Source organism: Sorex fumeus, unplaced genomic scaffold, assembly GCF_029834395.1.
Source record: "Sorex fumeus unplaced genomic scaffold, SorFum_2.1 ptg000048l, whole genome shotgun sequence".
Taxonomy (NCBI): Eukaryota; Metazoa; Chordata; class Mammalia; order Eulipotyphla; family Soricidae; genus Sorex; species Sorex fumeus.
In genome coordinates, this window is record NW_026606105.1 from 12364843 (window position 1) to 12389902 (window position 25060).

The 25060-nt window shown below is 40.3% G+C and overlaps 1 protein-coding gene and 1 pseudogene across 6 annotated transcripts in view; one reads left to right on the top strand and one right to left on the bottom strand.

Annotated features, from left to right (window-relative positions):
- The window catches only part of LOC130032422 (meiotic nuclear division protein 1 homolog), a 41672-nt pseudogene extending 30482 nt beyond the window's left edge, over positions 1 to 11190 (top strand).
- The window catches only part of CALD1 (caldesmon 1), a 207362-nt gene that overhangs the window by 181593 nt on the left and 709 nt on the right, over positions 1 to 25060 (bottom strand). The gene's annotated exons all lie outside the window — the stretch shown is intronic.

Here is a 25060-nt window from a genome sequence, read left to right on the forward strand (position 1 = left end):
GCATTTATAATGAAAACAGACTTGTTCAAGAAAAATAATCTAGAGATACAGACATTGCTGATTCCTTTTTGCAAAATACCACACAATACATTTAAAAATAGCACGTGGTGCCTTAGTGCTTTTGCACCCAAAGTTTCCAAGCAGCTTGCCTCCGACCCACTACCTTCCTTTCCCTCTGTTGCAGTTGCTAACATGTCTGGAGTCATACACAATTTGTCGCTGTGCTTGCACACTTGTTTATAGTGCCTGACAGGGAATGCACTTTTGGTTGCGGTGACTGTATACTTTAGTTGCTTTAGATTGTATAATTTAGTTGCTTTAGTAGAGGTGTAATTTTAGTTGTGGGATTTTATACAATTGGTTATGGTATGCTGGGGAAGGCATACTTTGTCTCGATGCTGAGAATCTCAAATAGCACTATCACTACCTTTGCATTGGGCATATGGGAAGGTGCTAGAGATTAATATCATGGCTTTCATAGTAGGTGCTCTAAGTGAGATGCCCCAGGGGGCTCCCTAGTCAATTTTTTAGTAACTTACTCATACACATGAATATCCAGCCAAGGAACACCAGGATTCCGAGGAAAGAATAAAAAAACAGAGACAAAAAAAAAAAGACAACAGAAAGTAAAAACACAGAGAAAACAGATGATGTCAGGATAGAGAAGCACTTAAAATTATAAATGATGCTTTCAAGGGGATTAAGAGAACTGTTACAGTTCTTAAAAAGAAATAAATAAGGCTATTCAAAATACAAACTTCCTAAACAATGAGACCAACAAAATAATTATTGGAAATGAAAAATATTATGATTAAAGACAATGACTATGCAGCTCAAAATAAAAAATCTCCAAAATATTAAAATTTGAGATATAATAAAGTGAAACTATTTGAGAAAGTATAAAATCAGGGAATGGGAGTTGGGGAGACAACATAGAAAATGGTGAAAAGAAAATTCTAAATAAATGTGAAAATGGTTTTCAACTAAACTATTCATTTTCTTCAAACAAACCCTGAGATATGACCAGTAGAGCTAGGGATCAAGAAGAGGAGGAGGGGCAAGATAGAGGAAAAACCATAAAATAATAGGAGAGAGATAATAGTAGAGTATATAGTAGTGAAGAGGTAGAGGGATTAGTGTAGTTATTGCAATTGTAAAACAACATCGTCAATAGTTTGTAAACTATGACACCTAAATAAAAATGTATTCATTAATTTCTTGGGCTGGAGCGATAGCACAGAGGTAGGGCATTTGCCTTGCAAGCAGCCAACATGGCTGACCCGAGTTCGATTCCTCTGCCCCTCTCGGAGAGCCGGGCAAGCTACTGAGAGTATCTTGCCCCCACGGCAAAGCCTGGCAAGCTCCCCGTGACATATTCAATATGCCAAACACAGTAACAAGAGGTCTCACGATGGAAATGTTACTGGGCCCTTTCGAGCAAATCGATGAACAACGGGAGGACCGTGATACCATTAATTTCTTTTAAAATAGAAGAGATGTTGGGGCTAGAGCGATAGCATAGCAGGTAGGGCATTTGCCTTGCATGCAGCCAACCAGGGTTCGATTCCCAGCATCCAATATGGTCCCCCAAGCACGGCCAGGAGTATTTCCTGAGTGCAGAGCCAGGAGTAACCCCTGAGCATCGCTGGGTGTGACCCAAAAAGAAAAAAAGAGAGAGAGAGAGATGTTTACTTTGATCAAGTCAACAGAACAAGTAAATAAATATCCAAATGTTCCCCGAGCATACGGTCATAACATTTCAGAAAGTTAAAGATTAAAAAGTATCTCAAATACTTCTTGCAAGGAAAAAAAATCAGGCAATATACAAGTATCAAGGAATCAAAATAGCACTGGACACGAAGATTAACATTATTACACTTTGAGAAGTTTTAGAGAAAATGATTTCTAGCCTAGAATTCTAAGATCAATCCAATAACCAGGTATGAGAGAAATAAAAACCACAAACAACTGTGCCTTTTTTTGACCCATCCTCAAGAAGTTCCAAGATGATTTTCTCCATTAGAACAGGAATATGAAGAAAGAAAGAAAAAGGAAACCAAAGATTCAAGTCCACCCATATGCAAAGGAAATTCCTTTCAATCCTAGGAAGGAAATTCCTAAGATGACTGTGAAGGAAAGATATAGAAGGGGCTAACTTGTACAACAAATCTAGAAATTCCAGCTAGTTTCCAGGAAGGATATATTTAAAGGAAATAAGTCGACAAGTTTCCTTGTGCGTTGTATCAAAAAGGATTCAATGCAGATATTAATGTTAGAAAACTGCAGGAGAAAGAAACGAGGGAGGATAAGAAACAAAATCTGATCACAGTACACTATGGGGTCAGTGAGGAGCTATACATGCGGCTAATAATAACGTTGGAAATACCTTATTTCCAGCATGGTGTTTCTTCTGCAGTTTCTCTTCTGAGACTCACTATTTCTCTGCTCTTATACCAAACCAAACTATCTTGAGAGAATAACTTTGATAATGTTAGGCATCATTTGTTAACATTTTACCTCTGAAGATAAAGGTTTGGCAATTTCATAGGTTAATAACATTTGCAAATAATATACCCCCATATGTCTTATATAGTACACTTATCAATAATACATCTGATATTATATAGAATATATATTATATCATATACACTATATCAGTGTCTAAAATTTCAGAGGAATTACTGTATTTCTTATACTACCCCTCATTCTCTTTGTTGTCACAATGACTGGGGTGTCATTTTCTCTTGGTTTCAGTGCTTGCCAACCAGTAAGTTATTCTACTTGCTGGTGGTCACTCATGGTTTAGTTGTGGTGTGTACACACTACTTGGCTGTAGTATGTCATAGGTTACACACTTAGTTGTAGTGATGAGAATCACAAATGGCAGTGTCGTCGGGATCATACTATGCATGTGGGCTATTGTCAGGAATTGAACTCATGGTCTAACCTCTGCAAAGCAGGCACTCTACCACTGAGTCACATCCCCGATCCCTATTGAAGTTTTTAATGTAAACAACCCGTTTCTTTAGATTTAGAGATATTTCACAATGCAACACTGACTGGAGCTTGAAAAAATATTTTTGAGCAGGGCCAGAGAGATAGTTCAGTGGGTAGGGCACTTGCCTTTTATGCAGCTGACCCAGGTTTGATCGCTAGAACCCCTTATGGTCCCTCAAGCCTTTCAGGAGTGAGCCGGGAGCACAGCCAGGAGTAAGCCCTGAGCATAGCTGGGTGTGACCCCACCAAGAAAATATTTGGGGCAAATTATTAAAAAATGAATCAATATACTGCTTAAAATTAAACTTATTGTATGTTTTCAGACATCCTATATAGCACCGGACACAATGAATTTAATAGATTTATCTCATGTATCAAGTACTAAAAATCTTTCTACTATAATTATCTAGCACCAGGAATATTCTCTGAGAAATGTCATTAGGCATTTTGTTGCCAGGTGAATGTCACTATATTAGAATTTACTATACCACTAGGCTATAAATAGCAATCACTATTGTGTATGTTACTGACCAAAACATTGTTACACAGTGCCATGGCTGTCTATTTAGAATTTATCCATATGCTATTTATGAAAACTCCACTTTGAAACAATTACACAGAAATATTAAAAGTGTCAAGTTTATGTAATAACTAAATAACAAAAGAAAAATGTTCTAGCAAGCTTAATAGCCAATGAAATGAATTTTAGGAAAATTAAAGATGAAGAAGTATTATATCAAGAGAATTAAAAAATTATCAACTTATATGTATCAAAAAACGCAGCTCTGACATATACAAACAATATAAATAATAACAAACTTTATATGAAGAAATGGACAAATCTATAATCCTTGTGGGAGATATTGATAGTTCTCTTAGATAATAAGAGATTGAGAATCTTTTAAAAATATTACAACTGTAAGAAATTTGAGCAATGCACTAAAACCTAATTACCAATCTTGAACAAAACTTTTGAACAAATGAGAAATATTAAAATGTAAGTGTTCATCTTTCTTTACATAATCTAGCATAAGAACACTCCATTTAAAAACTTAAGGCAATTGCTTTACTTTATTACTATTACTGTCGTTATTTTGGCACAAATGAACCAGCAATATTTTTTAGCTTGCTGTCTGGAATATTTTTAAAATTTTGTTTGTACAGTTATCAAAATATTCTGGAATTTACTCAATTAATTTTTATAGCTATGACCTTCTGTGTCGTTTAAATAAAATATTTGACTTTTTAATCCTGTTGCTTTTCATCTTCTTTTGTGTCTTTTCTGCCCCCCTCCCCTGTCTCCTAATCATTCTCATATTCAGTCCTTTCCTATAAGATCCTGAGAGACTTATAAATATTTACAAACTGCTCCTGTCTTTCTTGATGAAGGAAAACACATAAACACCATTTCTATCTATGCACCAGCTATTCGCTCTATGTGAGAACTGGAATGGTTTAGCTTGATCGTCATGATGGTATTTGCTCCTAACTCTTTTATAAATACTAACTGGTACATTTTTTCACGTTGTGCCCCAAGTGAAGCAAATTCTCCCTATATACCAGAAGGCCAAACCCAGTGACACATGTTTGCTTTATCAGCCTCTGTAAAAGTCTAGTGGTAATTTATATTGATTACATAATAAGAAACTCCATCCCTGGTACAACATGTTCTTTCAGCTGCAGAACCACACCTGTAGAAAGGCTAACTCACATCTGGTTCCATAAATCTGCTCTTTCTGATCCTCTGGAGGGACACTTTCATGTAAACTACATAGCTACATGTGGAACAGGAAAGACCAAAGCAGATGGCTAAACGTTGTAACCATTTCCACTCCAAGCTTTTCTCTTTTTCCTTGATTTTGATGTCTTATTAGAGAGTCAATTCAACCATTCACTGATTTTTGGACAGCTTTATCTCGCCTAGATAATCAGCTCAAAGTGCTATTATTGATATTGCTATAATTAGAAGGTTTTATTTATCTTTTCAAATTTTATTTTAGTCATTTAGGATATATAGAAGCATTAGTAAGGAAATAATAAATGGCCAAAAACAACAGAATCTGAACACTGGTATATAGAATTGACCGTACCATGGTGGAAAGACACATTGGGGGGTGAGGGGAGAACCTTGTGACGATGGTGGAGAGAAGCCACTACTCTGGTGGGGATGTGATAATAGAACATAGCATTGCATTGAACAAAGTAGACACATTGATGGTCAACAAATATATGAAAAAATGCTTTACAGCACTGACCATCAGGGAATGCAAATCAAAACAATAATGAGATATTACATCAGTGAGGCTGGCACACATCACAAAGAACAAAAACTACCAGTGTTGGTGTGGACATAAGGAAAAAGTCACTCTCATATGCTTCCAGTGGGAATGTCAACTGGTCCAGCCTTTTTGGAAAACAATACAAATACTTCTCAAAAAACTAGGGATTTAGTCTCTATATGAGCCAGTAGTTCCACTTCATGGCATATACTCCCATGGACTCAAAACTCTATTCAGAAAATACATTTGCACTTCAATGTTCATTTCAACACTATTCATAAGAGAAGGTATTAAATATTAACTCCAAGTCAACAGTACTCATTGATACATAGATGCATCCAGTTAAGTTTTTGATAAGAAGATACCAAAGAAGATGCGTGTCTTCACAAATATATTTTTTCATCTTTATGATTTAATTGCATAAATGTTAACTTAGATCTCTACACAAAATCAACTTTAAAAGCAAACCAACATAATAAATAAAATGACTGCTTACCTTAAATGTAAATCATCTGTAATTACTATTTTAATAAAATCTATTCATCCCCCTTTCCTGCAAACTTTATAATAATTTGATTTGTCAGTAAAGGCACAACATTAGGAGATAATTTTGACAGAAATATCAGTAATTTTATGAAGGAAAGTTAGAAAGTCATAGATCCAAATGTTACAACTTATAAAGACCACATCTAGTTAACTTTATTTTATGGGGAGAAGGAACATCCAGTGGTGTTTGGAGATGGGTAACTACTGCTAGCCATGTGCTCAGGAGTTGCTCTTGCTGGTGCTTTGAAAACTATGCAGTACTGAGGATTAAACCTGGGCATGCAAAGCATATACTCAGTTCACTGGGTTGTCCCTCTAGCCCTAGTCTAACCTCTTATGACAAGAATGGGTGCCCCAGAGGGCTGTGTGTCCTTAATATCATTAAGCTGCTAAAAGGAGAAAATTCAATTAAACAATTTCTTTCTGTCTGTTAGTTCAATTAAACAGTTTATTGTCTGTAGCTAACTCATATTCAAGTAAAATTTGGAAAGTTAGCATATGGAAGGTTGTTGTTGAGATGATATTGATAAATTAAGCCCCTCCATCATTTATTTCATTTTATAGGAAGAGGCTATATTCCATGAATTAAGGTGCTATAACTGGTTCCATCTGATTTCAAGCTTGGCAGGGGGGATGAGTCAGACCTCTTATTATATTTTTTTAGTGTCAAAACTGTTATCAGGAACTATTGTGTGAGGCAACTTCAGAGCAGAGTGTCCGCAGTACAGCAGTGAGGTAAACCTTTTCACCCTAATACCCCAAATTAGCAGAATAAGAATGGGAGGTAGAGCAGACATGGATGGGAGATTCACCTCCCCATTTTGGATGACAAGCATCATCAGTCACAGCAGATATAGGGCTCCAACATCCAGCATCAGGTGCAGCAGACAGAGCAATGAACCTAGTGGTCTTCAGGGAGACCAAAGAGAGCCAGGGTACTTCAGGAGTCAAGTTCTCAGTGTTGCTGGTTTGGTCAGGAAATATTCAAGAGAATAGTTTGCTGATGCAATCTTCACTTGTGCAATAGAGTTCCATCAATATCTCCATAATGTACATATTTCATTTTATCATACCAAATACTATTGTTTTGAGGGGCTTTAAAAGTTTTTTTAAATGAAGTAAAAAAATGAGAGATCCAAATAAAGTATGCTGTTACTTTAATGATCCTGCCATTATTTTACAAGTGGTAGAAAATATGCAGTGTTAATACTAGAGGAACTGGGTGTGGGGTGAGCGTGAACATTGTAGTATTCTTGTAACTTCTGTAAATCTAGAAACAATGCAGAAATAAAATTTATTTAAAGATACTAAGAATAAACAATTTGGCCCACCCAAAGGCTTGTGCAATCTTGGCCCCAGCACAATTGCTAGAATCAACAACACCCTTTCCTCCTCCTCCTCTTCCTCTCAGTTCCTAGAGCATTTTAAACCTTTTAATGCATTTGGCTATAGATATTATAATCACAGAGATTATAAAGCATAGCCCTTTCATATTTGTGATCTCAGGTGTTAGAAATTTAAGTGCTGACAAAAGACAATTGTGGTACATCTGAGAGTGACAAAGTTCTAAGATCTGACGATGCTCACTTTGTACTGTGGTTTCAGATTAAGTGTTTAAAAACATTTTCCTGGGGTTGGGGCGAGTGTTTAAAGGAGTGGGGTATATGTCTGGCATGTGGAAGCCCTGAGTTTTATCTCCAGAAACGCCTGGTATTTGGTCAGTGAATATTGTCGAAAGTGGCTCCTAGACCTGCTGACAATCCTTTTTTTTTTTTTTACTCCTTAAAAGAAAAAGCTCAAACAGGGTGGAAATCTGTCTTAGCCATCTTTTTTTTTTTTTCAGCAATTTGGGGTTTCAGATGGTTTCCAGACAAATTGTCAATATGGTTTTTAAAGGCCTGGATGGAAAGGAATATACTTGCCCCAGAAAAAAATTTTTTGAAGAAGAAAAGGCTGGAACCAGAGTTGAGGCACACCCTGGCTGACTGTTCTGCACAGCATAATTATGGGAAACCTCAGATTCTGACCTTTGAATGTAGAGTGCTTCCTTTATGAATATAGGACTTACATCTTCCAAAAAAACAAAACCAAAAACTCCAAATCAGCAGAAGTTTTTGAAGGAAAAGGAAACTGTCTTTCTAAAAAAAATTGTTTTAATTTTTATTGGAGTTTTAGGGACATGGTTACAATAGCATTGACATTTATGGGTTTGATGTACAACGTTATTACACAGCACCACCACCAAAGTGCACAAGATTCCTCCCCACCACCACTGTTTTTAAACAGAAATTCTGGGGGCACTGGAGAGATAGTACAAGGGTTAAAGTTCTTGCTCTATGTGTGACTGATCAGGTTCTAATTTCCCTGTATGACATATAGTCTCCTGAGCACCATCGGGGGCATTCCTGAGCACAGAGCCAGGAAAAATTCCTGAACATCACTGAGTGAGGCCTTCCAAACAATCCAAAACCAACCAAACAAACAAACAACAAAAAGAGGAAAAAAAACTTAGGTGGAACTACCCCATCCTTACAATCAGGGTGACCAGATCCCTTCATCATTACCCCAAGTTCCCTCTCTCAAAACCCCCAGCACCATTAGATCACAGTTTTTTAGACCAAACCTCATCAACAGCAAGACTTAAAGACACACGTAAAGAGAAGGGGCAAAGTTATTGTCAGTTTATAATAAAAGTTGAGGCACAAGAAGACTGTTCAAAGTCACCTAGGCCATCTGCTGTGGAGACCTTTCTATTAGACCTGCCCCAGGTAGGGGGTCCCACCAAACACAAGAAACAAGATGTCAAAAGCTTAAACTTCATAGCGATACTTTCAGGAGAAAAATTAGCAGGAATGAAACTACTCCCAGTGGAAGGAGTAATTGTTTTAATTTTAACAGAGTATCTAATAGCAGAAACATAAAAATTTTTTAAAAAACAACCTTTCAAACTCCTCCCCTTTTCACTTCCTATTTATATCAACAAGGGAGGGGCTGCACTTCCGGACTGGCTGTTGGAATCACTCTGTCCAGTGTGGTGGAATCCACTGAAGCAAGAGAGAGGGGTATTTGCATTCTAGTCATTCCAGCCATGATTTTATATATATATATATGTATATATGTGTTTGTATGTATGTATGCATTATATATAAATATACATACATATTCTCCAGAGTAGCTTAGAAGAATTTTTATTTTTTTTCTTTTGTTATCATCAGTCTTTTCAAAAACACAGAATTAAGTGAGCAAGTTCTATAGTCATGGTTAAAGCACATGCCTGTCCAGAAGCAATAGGTTTTCAACTGTGTCCACCTCAATGGGCAGAAAACAGGGTAGAACAAGGTGAAGAGGAGAATGGATAGCAAAGAGAAGGGATTGGTGGAGTGGAAGGGTATAAGGAAGGATGGGAGAGAGGGAGGAGACAACCTTAACAGAAGTTTTATTTTCTTTTAAAAAGTATCTTCCTTCACTTATTTCCCCTCTAGTAATTAATTTTTAGGGTATTCAAAAGAAGACAGAATGAGAAATATGATCTAAAGCTAGCCCAAATCTATAAACAAAAGGATTGGAACAGCTTTTCTCATCTGACAAGTCTGCACTGTCAAGCATTCCAGACACCTATGGGTCTGTTTCTAGTCATCTGCAAGAAGAAAATATTCTGTCACTCTCACAAGTTTTAGCCTTGAGAAGGCACTTCAGCCCTTCCTTGTGTGGCCCATTTGTATAACTGAAGGAACCATATGTTGAGGACAAAGAACCACAGAAGAACTGCATTTGGAAGGAAGGTAAGTAAATGTTACTGTCACTGTCCTCCCGTCGTTCATCAATTTTCTTGAGCGGGCCCAGTAACATCTCCAATCGTGAGATTTGTTACTGTATTTGGCATATTGAATATGTCACGGGTAGCTTGCCAGGCTTTGCTGTGCTGGAGCTTTGCTATCGCTATCCGCTATCTGCTATGCTGGAGCTTTGCGATTACTCCAGCACAGTGGGTAGGGCGTTTGCCTTGCACGCAGCCAACATGACCGATCCGAGTTCGATTCCTCCGTCCCTCTCGGAGAGCCCAGCAAGCTACCAAGAGTATCTTGCCCACAAGGCAAAGCCTGGCAAGCTACCCGTGATGTATTCGGTATGACAAACACAGTAACAACAAAGTCTCACGATGGAGTTGTTACTGGGCCCACTCTAGAAAATCGATGAACAACGGGAGGACGGTGACAGTGACAGATAAGTAAATGTTTGCTCAGTCTCCTGATCTCAATGTTTATTTCTATGTATGCTGAACCCAGAACAGCCATTTTTTCCTACGCCTTTGGTATATAGACCATGTTAGAAGCAAAACCAACCCAGGTGGCTAAAGTTATTGGGGGAAGACAGTCTGGTTCACCTTGAGCATCATTTTCATATTACTTTTGTTTTAAACTGTGAATTTTCAAGTGTAAGTGAGCAGCGCATACTTAGAGAACCCATGACCTGTGACAGTCCAGACATAGACAAAGGACATATCCACAGGACAGTTCCAGGCATGGCTGCTTATGCTGTCTAGATTGTTCTAGACTCTGGGCCAAAGTGCTGAATTGCTGGTCACTCTGATCAGGGCTCATCTGAGATGGAAAGCAGCTTGAGCCATTTGAAGACAATGGTGGTTGTGTGTGTGTGTGTGTGTGTGTGTGTGTGTGTGTGTGTGTGTGCACCCATATGTACAGAACCATAGGGAATCTGTCCTGTATGTGCCAAGGCAGACAGACTAGCTTCCCTGAGAGGCAGCCAAGGTTACACCAAAACAAGAAGTGATGCAGGAAGAAGAGGAAATGATATGACGAGACCCAAGGTCACAGAGACAGAGGCGAGGAGGAAAGGGAAAAACAGAACATCGCACCAACAAAAAAGGCATTAAGGTTCATGGGTGGGAATATAAAGAATCAGAACCTCAAAAGTGTTTGATCATTGTATAATTGAAATCCAAGCACAAAAATTTGTAAGTCTACAACTGTACCTCATGGTGTTTCACCAATAAAAAATTTTTTTAAAAAGTGTTTGGGGTACAGAAAGGCAGGGAGCGCAAAAGTTGACAGCACCAGTGGGTTAATTATCCCTCCCAGGTCGCCTGGGTCTCTCTCCCCCTTCTAGAATTGGAATTTTAGGGAAACTACTCATGATTCTTCCTTTACCTCTTAAAGGCATCCTGTCTTGGAAAAACAAACGAGACAGCCTCTTTCCCTACAGACCATCTCTGGCCGCAGCGGAAAACGAACATCCAGAAGAGTTTGAAGGGGCAAAGGCAATCATAGCTAAAGAAACGAGGGGGAAAATGGACACAGAAGACAATGGGTACTTATCACCCACAAGCTTCAAGTTTAGTTCAAGTTAAGGGCGCTGTGGACAGCGAAGTATATAAAATGTAAAGGATGGAAGATATACAAGGGGAGAAAAAAAAAAGGACAGGAGACGAAATGATTCAGAACACAAATATGTGCCGGCTTCTAGGATATCCCCCATAAGCGGGATGAGTGACTGTGATTAGCAAGAAGGAAAATGCCCGAGCCCCCCTCACCCTTCACCCGCATGCAGTTCATGCTCTGGATGCCCACCCCTTCCCCCCAGCTGGCGGCTCTGAATGGCTCACCTCCTCCTGCCCGGCCCCAACCCCTCCTCATGCCACATACCAGACTGTCTGCCACCAGTTTCACTGGCTGCCACGGAGTGGCCACAGCCTGCGAGGCTGCTCCTCAGTGCGTCATTTCAGAGACCTCTTTTGACTCTTCACTGGATCAGAATTTTGTGTTGCGAAAGCCTGAGAGTCCAAGACCAGGGCAAGTTCAAAAGGCCAAGGGATTTCTAGCAAAGCCTTCCCTAGACCCGTAGGAAATGTGAAATGCCACCAACAAGAGACTCCTGGGTCCTTCCAGTTTCAGAAAGAGGCCACAGGGCTTTCTAGCACTGTTTTGAGTGGAAGCAATTGTGTCTCTCAAAATCCTTAGCACTAGAGATTTTCTTTTAGGGGCAAAGGCAATAATAGCTAAAGAAATGAGGGGAAAATGGAGACAGATGGGAATGGGAAGGGGGTGGTTTGGTGCTCAGGGCTTACTTGTGGCTCTGTATTCAGGGATCACCATTAGAGGTGCTGGGTGACCATATGTGGTGTTAGGGGTGGAACTTGGGTTGGCTGCATGTAAGGCAAAGTTCTTATCTCCTGTGCTACCTCTCTGGTCTCTCAAAAGCCCCCCCCCCCCTTTTTTTAGTGTTTTTGGTTTTTCGGCCACACCAGTGATGCTCAGGGGTTATTCCTGGCTCTGGACTCAAGAATCACTCCTGACATTGCTCAGGGGACCATATGGGATGCCAGGAATTGAACCTGGGTCAACCATGTGCAAGGTTGGGTCAACCATGTGCCTTACCCACTGTACTATCTGTCTGGCCCCTCTTTCAAAATTCTTAAACTGCAAAGGCCCACCCCTTAGTCCTGCAGAATGTGGCTTTGTTTGGTAACAAGCATTGGCAGTTAAAAAAACTGGTGTCTTTACCAGAGTCAGATCTAAACACCCTGACAAGGGTTATGTCATGGAACATGAAGGAGAGAGGTTATGCTGTGGAACATGTCAAGGAGAGAGACCTGAAATCACTCTTCCCTCAAAGCCCTTTGAAGGAAGACACCTTGGGACGTCTTGATCTTGGCCTCTCAGACTCTACTGCTGTTTAACCACCTCACTTGAACAACTCTGGTAGAGCAACTAGGGGAAACAAATATTCCCCAGATACAGGATGCCCAAAGATGGGAGTTAGGTGATGACCAGATTTTTTTTTTTAATCTCCCTGAGAGGACTAAATAAAACTTCCTAGGTTATCTGGAAGAGGAAGCGTTGTTCCTCATGGCAAGAGTGGACTGGCCAAGCTGGAGTCATATAACTTCATCTGCTCAGACCTCGTTTTCTCCTTCCAAGGTGACTGGATTTGGGATTCTGAATTCGCCACTGTCGCCCATCAGGAAGGCAAAGAGTCAAACCAACATTCTGAGTTTGGAGGCGGGGAGGTAAAACATGATGAACGCTCTAGCTGAACAGAGCTGGGAAGGGAGTGGGGGTGGTGGGGAGACCCTGAATTCTTTAGCCAACCACTTCAGAGGTGATGTTCTTGGCACCCCGCCCTTCCTCCTCCCAGAATCTGCTCTGCCTTGGCGTTTTCAACGTGCGACTTTGATAGACTCAAACACTGGAACACTGGATAGATTTAGACAAAGAATTTAATCCTTCAATACCGAATTCCAGAATATTGTTCCCTTGAGTCAGGGGTGGGTGAGGGTGAAACCTGCTTGTTAAACTACTTCTGCTACCAGGAAAGGAAAGCAGTGAAGTATTTCTGCAGGCTGCTGCTGCTTTTTTTTTTTTTTTTTTAACTGCTGTAGGCCTAGATTCTCATCCTGTCTCTTACTTGAATCATCCCCTGGTCGGTAGTGAGAGACGCGGTGTTTAGCCTGTTGCCTTATATGGCAGGGACCGACAAGGAGCTGGTCTCTGGACGGGCTGCGTGGCTCTCTGACAAATGATAATGATTGGTTATGTGATCCCCGGCCCAGGCTTCTGTGGCTTTCCTCAGAGACACACAGAGCAGGCGCGTGAAGGCGGCTGCTGCGGCCCGCCAGCCGGCAGAGTCCTCACACCAGCATCGCCACTCACCTCTTGGGTGATGAAGGGTGAGTGTCCGCATGGACTTGGCAGCCCGGCAGCAGCCACACAGAGTCAGCAGGGGAGCGGAATGGGGTGGAGGGCAAGCTCATGTTCTCAAACCTTCTGGAACTCACAAGGATTTGGAACGTGAGCAGCGTTCTCTCCACTCTCCCTTCCAAATTCAGTTCTTATTCTCTGGAAAAGTCTTTTTTTTAATGGTTTTGGGGCCACACCTAGTGTTGTTCCAGGCTTACACCTGGCTCTGTGCTTAGAGATCACTCCCCACGGTGCCAAAGGACCACATGAATTTCTGAGCATCCAAACCAGGTCGGTCAGGGGCAAGACAAGTGCCCTACTAGCACCCTATACTATCATTCTGGCCTCTGTCCAAATAAGTCTTAATTAACCCACCCCCCCATCCTCCTCCACTTCACTCTTCTCTTCCCTCATCTTCCTCTCAATCACTCCTCCTTTGCCCCTTCCTATCACTTTCTTTGTTCTCCCTCCACCTTCTCCTCATTGTCTCCTCTCCAATCCTCCTCTCTTTTTCGTCTCCTCTCCTTTCCCCCTCTCTCTTTATCTTCCCTTCCTTATTTTTCCTCTTCCCTCTTCCCTCCTCTTTCTATTCTCTCCTGCCTCTCTCTCCTCTCTCCCTTCTCTCTTCTTCTCTATTCCAGATCTGAAACACGGAAAATCTAGCCAGAGAGATGGTTCAAAGGACTTAAGCCTATGCTTTACATGCAGGAGCCCCAGGCTAAGTCCCCAGCATCCTGGCACATGGTCCCTCCATGCTTCCCACCCAAATAAAATACAACAAAACTTTGCAAAACCTATGAAACAAGCTAGCCCTATAAATAATAAAACTCTCTGACCTTCCAAATGAAGATGATTTTGAATGTTAAGGCAGCACAGTGGAAAAGGGAGAGAAGAGAACTTGGGTTGCAAAGTGGCATTAGGGTATATGCTCTGCCCAGTGGGGCCATGGAGCTCTAGCTAGGTTCATCTAGGCCTGAAAGAGTATTTCCGGTAACTGGTCTCTGCTAGCCCTGGTTCTTCCTCCTGGAACCTCTCACCTGAAAGCATCAGGAATGTTCACTGTAACTGCATGATGGCTGGGGAGCAGGCTGCACGGACAGTGTGCAGCCAACAATGGGGAACACGGGGACCCCCAGGTTTACAGAGTGCTTCCTCAGAAAGTCATGGCTGACAGCAGGTACCTATCCTTCTCAAATGATTTAGAGATATTATTTCTCATTCATTTGAAAACTATAAGATGAATAGAAATAGCGTAAGATTGTTTTCTAGATAAAGAAACCAGCTAGAAAATGATAAACTTGGGATCACAGCACTAGTGCAGTGGATCGGATTCTTGCCTTGCATACAGATTTGATCCCCAGCACCACATATGGTCCCTGCAACCCTGCCAGGAATGATCCCTGAGTGCAGAGCCAGGAGTAAGCCCTACAGGCTGCCTGGTGTGGCCCAAAAGAGGGAAAAAATATAAAGCTGAAATTCATACTCAAGTCATCCCATCCTGATTCCAAAATTGGTCCCAAATAGGTCATTCCTCCTGAACCACACACACACACACACACACACACACACGCGCGCACACACACACACACGCACACACACACACATCTAATGGATGGACACACACGGTCTCCATCCATTAGATTAGTGGACCTGGTGGTGGTGGTGGTGGTGGGGATGGGAGACACAGTAAGACCTGCCAGTGATGGAGGCCAGTTGTCCAGGTGCTGGACTTTTCTTACCTTTGTGACCTTAAATGAGTTACTTACCTAGTTAAAAATAAACTTCCTCATTTTTCTAACCTATGTCCATTTGATTCTGATAAAATTTTTTTCTGATTTTTAAAAAATATAATAAATGTCCCTATGCTGCTTAGCATATATCAGAGAGTATTCTAAATACTCAGCAATGAAACAATTAGAGAAACTGGTGAGCCTCAAATATTACTATTTATAACTGCTTTTGACTGAGATCGTTTCAGTTATCTCAGTCAGAATTATGAACATTCATTCCTTTTACACAGTTGACTTCCATATTGAGCACCAGTTCTGTGAAGGGAAGGCACTATTTTAGGTTAAAGTTACAGAACTGAAAAGCCCAAATGAGTGCCCTGATGTTTCTTGATGCTTTTCTATTCTAGAGGCAAGGGAAGTAAATAAAGACACAATGATAAGTGTAAATTATGAATGTGTGCGCTACTCAAAAGAGATATTCTGATTGTCTGTGTAGAAGCTACTTTTATCAACTCTAAACCCTTAGGTTAGAGATGTGTTTCTAAATGTTTGACAAAACTTCCTTTCCAGGGGAGAGAGATTCTGAGTTCTAGCATTTGCTGATGTCTGTGGATTAATCTCTATCATGGCTAAGCCTCAGGTTCCCATCATGATATCAATGAATGAAAAATTAGAACGTACACTTGATTGTTTAGCAGTGTACAGCATTTTCTGCCAATATCTATGAAAGATGCAATTAACCTCTAGTTTTGAGATTCTGTTACTTGATGTCCAATATGATCTATTTAAGAATCACTGTCACTGTCACTGTCCTCCCATTGTTCATCGATTTGCTCGAGTGGGCCCAGTAACATTGTGAGACTTGTTACTGTGTTTGGCATATCGAATACGTCACGGGTAGCTTGCCAAGATTTAAGACTAATGTTATAAATTTTAATTTTTAATAATGGCCATGTTTAATAATGGGTTCTCAAAATCTTGACACGAAAACAATTGGTTTGTGGAAGCTATTCTGTGAGCTGGTGCCTTATACTGATATTTGGAGAATAATTTCACTTTTTTGCAAATTAGCCTCAAATTCATGGTAAGAGACAGAGCCTTATTACATTCCTTATGTCCCACATTTATGTATTTTTAATTTTATTTTTGTAAAGTTGTTCACAATATTTGATTACATTTAATATTTGAACGCCAATCTTACCACCATTACATCTTTCCACAACCGTATTTCAATCCCGAATCCCGAAATGTGTCCCCCCAAGCAAAATTGAAAATAATTTATTTTGTATTGCTTGTTATGAATAATTGGGCGAACAATTTCAAAGGGGGAAATGAGACTGAGTTGGGGGATATTATTAGGCAGATGTGAATCCTACTTCCTTTTTAGCAGTTTTTCTCTAGCAAGTCCTGCTTTCATAAAGAGAAAGGAAGTGCAACTCTATAAATCAATGGACTCTGCACAAATATAGCAAGAACTCTGGCATCCTTATTGGATCAGGTCCCTCAGGCAGACAATTTTAGCTCTGCAATCCTCAGTGAATATAATTTATGAACGTGGTACTCTGAATATGACAGATTCTTCTACCCAATTCAGAGAAGGCAACTATTTTCTTTCCTCTGGGGGTGGAAAGTGAGAGTTGGACCACACCTACTGGTGCTCAGGGCTTACTCCTGTCTCTGTGCTCAAGACACTCCTTGCCATGTCTTGGGAACCATATGTGGAACCAGAGATCAAACTGGGGTTGTCTTCAAGCAAGGTACCTCAAGTTCTCTTCTATTGCTTTAGCCCCAGAGGAGGTAACTCTTTTTTTCCTGTTTTTTAAGAATCTTTTTGAGGTATTGTGATTTACAGCACTGTTAAAGATGGTTTCATAGGAGGTAACCCTTATTAAAGAGCTTAATAAGTACATTTTCTGTCCTTAGTCAAAAGCAAGTTTTTTCCCTTTTTCATGCACTCAAGTCCTCTTGTCTGTTATAGATTATAAAGCTTCTCAGCATCCTCCCCTTTCTCCCTGGCCAAAAGCATCTCCGAGAATATAGAGGGTAAGGGATGAGGAAGCTTCTTCCTCTTTTCACTTGGGATTTGAACATTCCTTACCACTAAGCAGAGAACAGAGAAAAACATTTTCTGTTATTTCTGGTGAGTTAAGTATCTAAAGTAAGCAATCTTGAGAACATCTTAGGGACAGAAACACTTAAAGAGAAAATTTCCCCTTCATTCACTCCTCCCCCAATGCCTAAATTTCACTTAGTAATGGTGGTTGGAACAGGAAGTGGAAATACCATGAGAAATTTTATTCTCGCCACATTTCCAATGCTGTACAAAAGTAAATGCTGGAAATCGCATCAGAAAGCTTGACCTTACAGAGCTAATTGCTTTGTGCTCAAACCAAAAGAATATGGGAGGCTGAAGGTATTTTCAAATAAGAATTCTAGCTTTCCTGAAGAGACCAGGCAAAATTGGTTATTTAGAACGCACACTGTAACTTTCAGAAATTATTCAATTATTCAAAACAGAACAAATGAGCTTTCTGAGTAATAAGTACGTCTATAGATCTACTATCTGTTGTTTTTAGCACAGATGTACAGAATTGTGGGTAAGCCAGAATGTTTTAGCAGAATCACCAGGAAGTTATTTACTAACTACAGATGATGGACCTCTCCAGAGCTACTGAATCAGAATCTACAATGGATGGGTCTTGAGTATGCATATTTTATAAAACAAACTATAGTTGGTCCTCACTGATACTCTGGGCAAGATCTATTGTACTGTAAGAAAACCAACCCGTGAAAGGGACATTCTCTCCTGCAATCAAATATAATGGACTGGTTAAGATTAGGACTTATATAGATGTGTATTTTGGGACAAATATTGCCACTGACTAAGTGACTTTGGTTTAGTCCCCTGGTTTGCTCTTTCATTCCACAGATATTAATTAGGTTTCTGCAATGTGGCAGGCACTGGGTATATACAATTTAAAAAGTGTTTTCTGCCCTTAGGAATTTTACCAATCAATAAAATGGGCAGACATCAATCAAATTGCAAGTCAATTTTGTTTGGCATGGCTAGGTTTCTCATCTGAGAAACAAACAAAAATATTAAAGTCCTTGTTCTTTTTTTCTCTAAGGATTTCTTCTTATCCAAAAGTTCTCATTGCAAACTTCCCACATACAGTATATGTTTGAAGTCCGTTGTTTGAAAAACATAGCATCAAAACGTATCATAACTTTTTAAAAAGTTATATTGCTTTAATAAATCCTTTAAATAAATTGATATTTTTCTACCAAATCTATGGAACTAAAATTTTTGTGCAGATATTGTGTAAGATGTATTATTATGCAATTTTCCAAAATATTTGTTGCCTTTATGGATTTGTTTGCCTCTTGCAATAACTCTGTGGTTTCCTCGGGACCTCAGGGGCAGAGGTTAGGTACCCAGCATGATGGTTCATCAATGTTAAAGTCAGTAGGATAAGCTATGTGGAACTTGAGCAACAGGAACCCCTTTCTTTCCCAACAGACACCACTATGAATGACAAAAACATTTTCTCCCAGGTAAACATAGACTCAGTCCTTCTCACCAACCCACTGTTCACCACAGCCACTACTAAGGGGTTGGAGTTGAATAACAGGTAAAAATATATGTACACCTAGCCCTGGGCTAAATGACTGGTGAAATCCTACCCAACCTGAAAGTTCTATGAATTCATGTATTCAGTTCTCTTGTCTCAAGAAACACAAATGCCTTCTCCTCTCACCACCCAAAAGTACTCCAAATATTTGAACCACTGCCATGTGGTCCTGACATTTCCTTTCCGTGGGAATAAACAGTTCCAGATCTCTTATCTGCTCCTCATATTCTGTTCTCCAGATTCTTTCTGGCCTTTGACATTTGGCTCTTGATAGATATTTGTCAATGCTTTTTTGAAGAACGGGCCTTGAACAAATCCCGCTACTTGCTTTAACTGATATCAAGACAGGTGCTCAGGTTGCAAGCTCAGAAACGTCTATTGGCTAGGAATATACTTGTGTTTATGCATAAGCTTTTTAAATCTTTCTAAAGAGCTCCGATTTAAATTGAAATGTAGTCATTTTTATTTATTATAATTAAGTCTAAAAGATTGCCTACTTTGGGGCAACCTTATCACCCTTATGACTCATATGAAGTTTCTTGCCAACAAAAATACTCAGGTGCTTTTCTGCAGTCTTTCTAAAATGGGTTGTTATCTTTTCCAATTATCAGTGATACAAACTTCTAGACTCATCAAACACTGCATGAGTTCTGATCCCCATGTTTGCCTATCTAGGAATTTTACTTCATAAAAATTCAAATGTCATCTTTTTTTGATAACTGTCAGATATTCATCTAAATTTGCTTCCCATATCCACTTATCCTTGTTGTCTAAATAAGATTTCCCAGGGGCCTTGTTTTCTTTGTTTCATTTTGGGGCTGGAGGTGAGACACACCCAAACGTGATTCAGGGGCTAGTCCCAGCTCTGTGCTTGGGGTCTCTCCTGGCTGTGCTAGGGTGGTGTGCCAGGGATAGCAACCGGGTCTTCTGCACACAAAGCATGCACAGAGACCATTATGCTATCTCTTAGACCTTGTCTTCTTCTTTTCCAGGGATAACTCTGCTGCCAGTCCTATTGCTAATTCCCCACAAAAGCACTTTCCTTAACTACTAAAGTCCTCTTCTGCTATAGGAATAGTCAAAGAAAGACAACAGTTATTAGCTGAGAAAATGAGACCTCTCCTCTCAGAATTTCATCAAAAAACCCAAAAGGAATTCTTTCTGTTTTTCTTTTTTTTGGGGGGGGAGGGGGTCACTCCTGGCTCTGCACTCAGAAATTACTCCTGACAGTACTTGGGGGACCATATGGGATGCGGGGGATTGAACTCAGGTTGCCGCATGCAAGGGAAATCCCCTACCCGCTTTGCTATGACTCCAGCCACCAGAAGGAATTTTTGACTCAGTAGAAAAATAAAAGTAGATGCATACATGTATCCTAGCTGAGTTACATTATTGAAAGTACAGAGAACTCTGCTGAGATCCTTTGATACACCTTAGTCTCAGCCTCATCCATTTTCTTTGTAATATGGTCTCATTTTGGCTTTTGTTCTTAGATTTCCACGTAGCTTCATCCCTTTATCATTCCGCATGTGTCTTAAAGCTCTCTTTGTGAAACTAATGAGGCCCATGGGTTCCAAATACTGTTCTATGTGCTTTCACAAATATTCTGGTCCCTTTTCACGCCCAGCTTTACTAAGTAAACTCTGGGCTTCTAAACCACTCCCCTACTTCAAATCTGTGCTCTTTGTCTTTTACTTACTTTCCTGTAATTCACATTTTAGTTCATTATCATACTTTACATTGACTCCTGCTTACATGGACCCCAACAGAACAAATGATGCCTGTGGACCTTTCATGAACTCTTGAATGAAACTGCCTCAGTAATCTGTCTGAGACGCATGAGAAGGGATGTTTCATGTGGAAGAGAAAGGTACTAATTATATATTCCTCTTTTAAGTGATGCTCTCCAAGTGAAATGATTTCCTTCATACCGAGTGCTATCACCTACATAGTCACAAAACAATGCCAGAGGCCTCAGGAAATTATTAAAAAAACAATTTATCACCAGGTTATCCATCACTAATAGAGATAAATGCATAGATATATGCATTATATATGCATGTATCTTAATAAAAAAGCATTTATTGAGAACACCACTTAAATATTAAACACTTAAACTTTCTCAAACATTTCTTCAACTAATTCCCTGATGATCCCTTAGCAATCCTTTCATTTTATTACAGCTGTTCTTTGAGCCCGAAATCACCAGCAGTGACTCAGGCTGCACTAGCCCTTATAAGTTCCTCAAAGAAAAGGGCATTTTCTTGACTTCACAACAGAAAAGAAGGAGCTGGTAGAGGTGGAAGACTGGGGGAAGCGAAATTGAGGTTGTCACCAGGGGATAGTAACCAGGAAGCAAGCGAGAAAGGCTAAACATGGAAGTCAGCAGAGGTGAGACCCACGAAGCAACCATATCTCAACACCAGAGGAGGAAATCTGCTTCTATGTACCTGAGTGTGTGTCCCATCCTATTACCAAAGAATCTGGAAAATAGAAAAGGCCTCTTCCACTGGCACTCAGATACCCTTCCTTTTTGCTTCTCGTGAAAATCGAGACTCACCTCACTCATCACCACATCCTCTCTCAGCTCAAGGGTCTTCACAGACGGGATGGTAAGCTAAAAGGGGGGGGGGCTTAAAACACCCAGATTTTTAAGAATCTAAAAGAGAATCTCCAAGAATTTTTTCTGAGTTCAAGATTCTTTGCTCTCCGTATCACCACCACAGACAAGAAGCTACTCACCTCCCCGACAGCCCAAGCTCATCCCTCCTTCTTGCCTCCTCTCACCATACCGACTGCTGGTCCGTGTAAGGAAGTAACTCTTTGCTACAGAAATGGGTCGAATGTCTATTCTCTCTACTTAAAAGAAGCAAAGAGGATTTCCCCCGGTGGGGACATATCTATGCTTGACCCTACTGCCATTTTCTGGGCTCCCACCTAGAGCTGAGCATTGTCAAGCAACCACCAGGTATGTCTGGGGAGTGAGTGGGAGAGAGAGCTGGAGGAGCTGGCAGAGGAGGCAACAGCGGGGGGTGAGATGGGGGTGGTTTAAAAAGTTGGGAATGCTGGGGCTGGAGCGATAGCACAGTGGGTAGGGCATTTGCCTTGCATGCGGCCCACCCGGTTCGATTCCCAGCATCCCATATGGTCTCTCTGAGCACCACCAGGGCTGATTCCTGAGTGCAGAGCCAGGAGTGACCACTGAGCATCGCCAGGTGTGACCCAAAAAGAAAAAAAAAATTGGGAATGCCACTAGAAGTTGTTTAAAGGGGAATGAGCCTGGGGCATTCAACACGGGAGCAAATAGAGGTGGGAGGCCAGATATATGAAGCAGTCTGGTCTCACTACCAGCAGGAACCTCCGCCAGGTGCTCCTGATTACCTCACTCTCCCTGCAAGGCCCGGGCTTGACATGCTGGGATTAGTTCCATGCTTTTGGCTGGAGGCAGAGAAGCTGCCTCATTTACTAAGGCCTTTCTGTTGTCAGCACCTTGTCATTGGTCTTCTGCTCAACTGGATCTTCAGATTTCCTGGTTCCTGAGCAAATCTGCCTCCTAATCCTTGTGTCCTCCTGAACTCTGATAATCAAAGCCAAAGTTTAGGTAACACTGGGGTAGGCCAGTGTTCCCTGGACTCTGGACTCGAGACTCCCAGAAACCAGGATCCAGAAGGCACCATTCCAGGATCAAGTGCATGAGGTTAAAAAAAGATAATTAAGATGCTAGTTAAGAAGTGAAGATATCAGTCATGATGATCATAATGTCCAGAGGACCTAAATTGTAGGTATTTGAAAGTAGACCACTTCTGGAGAAATGTAGGCAAAGGGCCTTGTCTCATTTGACCATCTAAACCACCAGGAGAGGTAGGAAAAACGTAAGAATACCTTCTACAAATGAGACCAAAAGTGTGGGCTATTTGTAGAAGAACCAAAGTGGACAGATTTCTCCTCCTGCTGCTTAATCTGATCTGCAATTTCCCTTGAAATTGCCCACTTCTCAGAAGCTATTGGCAACTCTTCAATAATAAATCTGGGTTAGCTTGACAGATGAAGGCCTCTTAGTATGGGGTGAATGGTTATATTTTTGGGATTCTGAGAGAGTTTATCTAGAAAAACAATTTTTAAGTCTCTAAATTTGTTGGCAGTGTCTTTCTAGCCTTAGTCCTACCATGCTATTTGCATACCACTTGGTCCGCACTTTCCCTGGGTCACCCACTATGGCTTCACCATGGTGACATATTTCTGAGACATATGATAGACTGCAGACAGAGGAGAAAGGAGCCAGCCCCTTCCAATCCATCTCTAAATCACTTTTTTGCCTTGCTAAAAAAATAACTAATTAGTCAACATACGACCAATGCAAATGGAGACAACTTTGTGTGTTTTAAGAAGATTTTCTGAGGTATATTTTACTCACCAAAACAGAGACTATCTACCAAGCCTTGATTCCACAACTTTCCATGACTGGACATTGCAAGAAATGTGTATTTATTTAAATATGACTTTCTGATCTAAATCATATATCAATTGCATATTCTATTGGTTTTGAACAACAGAAACAAACCGATAATCTCATGGTTCAATTGATACATGTGCAGTAATCAAGTTTTTACTAATGGATTTTTTTTTTTTGGTTCCGGAATTTTGTCATTGTATCTCTCTTTTCTGGCTGATTTTTATAAAATATACGTTTTGGCATTTAGAGTTTCACTGTACTCCACTTATCTCCCTATATGGAGAGATGTGTTCTAGCTAATACGTTAAAGAAGTAAAGTAGATGCCAATGGTTCAACCCAAAGTTCAAATCTCAAATCCCTTTGCTCTGTCACTCTAGATAGAAGAACACTAAGAATAACATTTTGAAAAAAAAAGTGATTTGTGGTTACTGGGGGCAGGGAGCATATAAGGAAAGCAGAAAAGAAAGGCGGACAGTGAAGTTTGAACTGCTAGGGAGTCAAAGAAATTAGCTTCAAAATGGAATTTATCCTCAATTCCCAAGATTATAGATTTCCTTCCAAACTGCATTCCCTATGTGGTTTTAGAAAACAGTTGAAAATGAAATTGCTTTCCATATTTTGATTGACTTAAAAACACTGTGAAAATAGTTTGGAACTTGATCCCTTCATGAGAAGGACCATAATCAAACTATAGCTTTTGCCTGCAGCCTTTCTCTCACACTTACTCAGAACCGTTCCAGAAAAAGAAATTCACAGGGAATTCTGCGCTCATATATCACTTTCAGAAGCAGAGGGAGAGGCATACTCAAAAAGTTATCCTTAAACTTCTAAATATGAAGAGGAAAGATTATTCCTTGAATCTCAGCACAGAATCGCCTCACTGCATGGAATAAAATCAAACAGACTCAGTCATTTAGGGCTAGAAACCTTTAATACCAGGTTTATTAAAAACATTGTCAGATTTCTCTCCTTGCCACATACCACCTACTTTTCACTTAAGTTCCAGCCATACACATCCGTATTTGCCAGACAGCCTAGCAGGATTGAACTATTTCACTTTACAAATCCATCTTCCTTGCCCTGTTAACAGAAGGGATCTATGAATTCCAAGTACTTTGTCCTCATCCACTTTTTTTTTTCAAAACCACATATTCAGACAGCACTAAAATTTCCCCACCCTTTAAAACCAGCTCTTTCTAAAAAGAATCCCATTCTACTACCAAGTAGCCGCCTTGTACTACTGTTTAAGATGCCCTAATATGTCTGACTATCTTGAAATGAAAGCCTATGTCCTCCCTTTCTGCAACCTACTTCCAACCTACATCTTTTCCAGTTCCACCATTGCCATCGGGAGCAGTTTTTCAAACAAACAAACAAACAAACAAAAAAAAAAGAGCAAGACTTTTTAAGCAGTAGTCGGGTAGGATGTTCGATGCAATTTCTGGAAACACACCCACTAGCACAGGCACACTCACATTATTTGCTTTTATAGGAAACAGATCGCGGTCGGCTTCTTCCTTCTCAGCAAATATCAGATCAGTTACATCAACCCCCACCAGTGCTAAGTGTGTTTCTTTATAGCCCAGACCTTCTTTTCTTGTGGGGGTCTAGCACTCTCGTCCTATATAGACCCTCCAGGGAAACACATTAGTCTAAAAAAAAAACCCTTTGGTTAAAAATAAAAAAAATAGTCACCTTTTCATTTTTCTCCTCAACCTAAAAAAG